The sequence below is a fragment of the Babylonia areolata genome, chromosome 23 (genome assembly GCF_041734735.1).
Source record: "Babylonia areolata isolate BAREFJ2019XMU chromosome 23, ASM4173473v1, whole genome shotgun sequence".
In the NCBI taxonomy this organism is placed as follows: domain Eukaryota; kingdom Metazoa; phylum Mollusca; class Gastropoda; order Neogastropoda; family Buccinidae; genus Babylonia; species Babylonia areolata.
In genome coordinates, this window is record NC_134898.1 from 47940939 (window position 1) to 47945938 (window position 5000).

Consider the following 5000-nt stretch of genomic DNA (forward strand, 5'->3'; position numbering starts at 1 on the left):
CTCCCAGCCATCAGTCCGCGACGCTAACCACTTCGCCACGGCGGCTGGTGCCTTCTTCTTCTTCTTCTTCATTCTGCTACTCCCACGTTCACTCACATGTACACGAGCGGGCTTTTACGTGTATGTCCCTTTTTACCCCCGCCATGTAGGCAGCCATACTCTGTTTTCGGGGACGTGCGTGCTGGGTATGTTCTTGTTTCCATAACCCACCGAACCCTTGAATGGATCACAGGATCTTTAACGTACGTATTTGATCTTCTGCTTGCCGTATACACACGAAAGGGGTTCAGGCACAAGCAGGTCTCTACACATACTATTATGTTGACCTGGGAGATCGGAAAAAAAATCTCCACCCTTTACCTACCAGGCGCCGTTACCGGAGATTTGAACCCGGGACCCCAAGATTGAAAGTCCAACGCTTTAACCACTCGGCTATTGCGACCGCCCAACGGGGTTCAAACTCACGTCATCAATTACAGTCGTCAGTCTGCCAGGCTGACCACTTGGCCACGACAACACGCTAGTGTAAAAAACAACAACAACAACAACAACAAAACAAAACAAAAAGAAAGAAACAAACAAACAAAAAACAACAAAAAACAAACAAACAAACAAAAACAAAAAAAACAACACACATTTATTGTCTCACATCAACGGGTTCTGGCCAAGAAAAGATTACATCGATTTCATCATGTACGTGCTCGTCGTGATATTAAAAATACAAAAAAAAAAACAAAAAAAAAAACAAAAAAAAACCCAACAAACAACAACAACAACAACAACAACACACACAAAACCAGGATCAATTATTGACTGACGTTTGCGCCGTATTCAAGAATACAAAAAAAAAAAAGAAAAGAAAAGAAAGATGTATACAAAAAACATCAAAACACAATGAAGATCAAAACACCAGTGGATCGCTTTAACTGCGCGCGGGGGGGGGGGGGGGGGGGGGGGGGGGGATATAAGTTCAGCTGTGTCGTAGTCATGATAATTCTATTGTCATCAAACTGGCGCTGAACAAAGGGCACAGGATTGCATAACTCTCTTCAATCAAATCACCAGAGACAGCTGATCTCCCTTTATGAACATGTGGCGCCATGGGGAAAAAAAAACCCAACAAGAAATGAAAAGAATGGAGAGAGTTTGAACAGAAAAGAAAGAAATGAACGGAGGAAGGAAAGAAGGAAGGAAGGAAGGAATAGGAAAGAAGAAAGAACTAGAAAGAAATTAAAGAAGAACGAAGGAAAAGAAGAAAAAAGAAACAAACGGAAGAAAGGAAGAACAAAGAAAAAAAATAATAAAGAAAGAAAAGCTGACAAGAGAAAAATAAAAAGGCTGAAAACGAACCACCCTAAAACAACGGGAGAGAGAGAGGGGGGAGGCGGGGAGGAGAGAGGGAGAGAGAGAGGGGAGAGAGAGAGAGTGAGAGAGAGAGAGAGGGGAGAGAGAGAGTGAGAGAGAGAGAGGGGAGAGAGAGACAAGGGAGAGAGAGAGAGAGATGGAGGGAGAGAGGGGCGAGAGAAAGAGAGAGGGAGAGAGAGAGGGGGGAGAGAGGAAGAGAGAGAGGAGAGAGAGAGAGAGAGAGAGAGAGAGAGAGAGAGAGAGAGAGAGAGAGAGAGAGAGGGAGAGAGAGAGAAACGAAAAAAAAGTACATAGAAGTAAGCTAAGAACATCGTGACAAGAACGACAATCAACTGAACCAAACCAACTCCAACGAGGTGGGTCTTTCGACATTTATCGAAAGATCTCAGACCACGACTGTGTGTCGAAATCTTGGACAGTGGGAGAGAAGGCGGGGGGACAGGGGGGGGGGGTGGGGGGGGGGGGGGGGTGTTGGGGGGTGAAGGGGGAGGGGCGAGGGGGGGGATCTTGCAAAATAAGTGCTCACGAACGCCCCAAAAACCCCATCAACAATACAAGTAGGTAAGTGTAGGAGGGTAGATAACACAACGTGCGTGTTAGATTCAAATGAGCGGGTGGTGAGAAAGAACTGGCTGGGAGAGAGAGAGAGAGGGGGGGGGGGAGAGAGAAGACAGAGAGAGAGAGAGAGAGAGAGAGAGAGAGAGAGAAACAGGAGAGAGAGAGGGGGAGAGAGAGAGAAGACAAAGAGAGAGAGAGAAGACAGAGAAAGAGAGAGAGAAAACACAGAGAGAGAGAAGACAGAGAGAGAGAGAGAGGGAGAGAGAAACAGGAGAGAGAGAGAAGACAGAGAGAGAGAAAGACAGAGAGAGAGAGAGAGAGAGAAGACAGAGAGAGAAAAGAGAGAGGGGGAGAAGAGAGAGAGAAGACAGAGAAGACACACAGAGAAAGAGAAGACAGAGAGAGAAAAGAGAGAGGGGGAGAAGAGAGAGAGAGAAAGAGAGAGAGGGAGAGAAACAGGAGAGAGAAAGGGGGAGAGAAAAGAGATATATATAGAGAGAGAGAGAAAAGAGAAAGAGAGGAAGAGAGAGAAACGAGAGAGAGGGAGAGAGAAAAAGAGAGAGAGAGAGAGAGGGAGACAGAGAGGAAGACAGAGAAAAGAGAGAGAGAGAGAGGGAGAGAGAAAAGAGAGAGAGAGGGAGAGAAGAGAGAGACAGGCAGACAGACAGACAGAAACAGAGAGAGAGAGGGGGGGGGGGGGGAGGGGGAGGTAGAAGGCGGGTGGTTGTTTTCGTGAGAAAACAAAAATAGACGAAGAGAATATAAAAACAAGAGAGGCAAGGCCTTCAAGACTCACTTGTGATACACTTTTAAAAAAAATCCCAGCTTTTTATGCATTGAGTATAATTTCAAAATGTAATGTTTAAGATGAGAAAGATCAGTTTAAAGCAAATTAAGTCCCCTAGCATTAATTACAGAGTAATTTCCCTTCTTTACTATCTGCACCAAAACGTTTGCAAAATAAATAAAACATCCATGCTTAGCAAAAGAAGTTCCTGTTTGAACAAAAAATGATATTAATGACTGCTCTTGTTGGTGTCGAATATCAGATCAAAGTGCCAAGTTTAGAGAATACAAAAATATAAATATAACAGTAAATGCAGTTTGCATATAATTAAGCTTCATTATTATTTTTTTTTTGTGCCCATCCCAGAAGTGCAATATTGTTTTAAACAAGATGACTGGAAAGAACTGAATTTTTCCTATTTTTATGCCTAATTTGGTGTCAACTGACAAAGTATTTGCAGAGAAAATGTCAATGTTAAAGTTTACCACGGACACACAGACACAGACACACACACACACACACACACACACACACACACACACACACACACACCGGGTTAAAACATAGACTAACTTTGTTTACACAAGTGAGTAAAAAATGGTGAGAATGGGAAGGGGTTGGGGTGGGTGTGGGTTGAATGGGGTGGGGTGGTGTCGGGGCTGGGGTCAACGGCAGAAATACTTATTTCGCCAGGAAGCAGTGTTTACGCACCTTCACCGACACCACCCCTCACCCCCTTCCGCCAACCCCCCCCCCCATCCCCCCCCCCCCCCCCCGCCCCCCCCCCCCCCCACACACACACACCTCCAGCCCCTCCAATTCCTCCCGTCGTACTTCTTTTTTTTTTTCTTCTTCTTTTTCTTCTCTGTCCAGCTTTCAGTTCAACGCCCGTTAGTTAAGTGCTGTGTGTTGTGTATGTATGTTGTGTTGTTTTTTGTGTTTTTTTCTGGTCAGTTTTAGAGGCACTACTGCTCTTTTACACTCCCTGCAAAACTGCGTGAATATGTATATACTTAAAAACAACAACAACAACAACAACAACAAAAGATAACAAAAAGAAAGAAAGTGTTTTACGTATAATTGTGAGGTGCGAGAGAGAGATAGGGAAGAGGGAGTGGAGGGTGGAAGAGAGAGAGAGAGAGAGAGAGAGAGAGAGAGAGAGAGAGAGAGAGAGAGAGGAGGGAGAAAGAAAGAGAGACAGATACACACATAGAGAAAGAGAGAGAGTGAGAGAGAGAGGGAGAGAGAGAAACAGAAACACAGAGAGAGAGAGAGAGAGAGAGAGGAGAGAGAAAGAAAGAGAGACAGATACACACATAGAGAAAGAGAGTGAGAGAGAGATTCAAGATTCAAGATTCAAGATTCAAAAACTTTATTACTCAAGGATAAAGATTTTAGGCATCGCCCAGTCTTCCAATCTGTCCTTGTGACAACAATAACAATAACAACATTAACGATAACGACAAAAAAAAAGAGAGAGAGAGAGAGATAAACAGAGAGAGAAAGAGAGAGAGAGAGAAAAACAGAGAGACTGAGAAAGAGGAACATAGAAAAAAAACACCCATCTATGTATACAAACAAACATACATACATACAGAGAGAGAGAGAGAGAGAGGGACTCAGACTCAGACAGACTCATAGTTTAAGGGAGACAGGGGAGAGAGAGAGAGAGAGGGGGGGGAGGAGACAAAGAGACAGAGACAGAAATTTACAGACAGGGACAGACAAAGGCAGAAACACACACACACACACACACACACACACACACACACACACACACACACACACACACACACACACACACACACACACACACACACACACACACACACACACACACACACACACACACAAAGAAAAAAGAAAAAAAAGACTGATACACTTGCTAACGCACACACACACACACACACACACACACACACACACACACACACACACACACACACACACACACACACACACACACACAGACTGATACACTTGCTAGCACACACACACACACACACACACACACACACACACACACACACACACACACAGAGAGAGACAGAGAGACTGATACACATGCTAACACACCAACCAAACAATAAATCATTTTCTCAGTCCATCTCATACCATGGCTGGCTGAAAACCAGAAGACCAACATGGTTAAACTTAATAGTGATAATGATAATGATGATGATGATGAAAGTAATGATGATGCTACTACTACTACTACTACTACTACTACTACTACTAACAACAACAACAACAACAACAGTAACAACAACAACAGCAATGATAATCATCA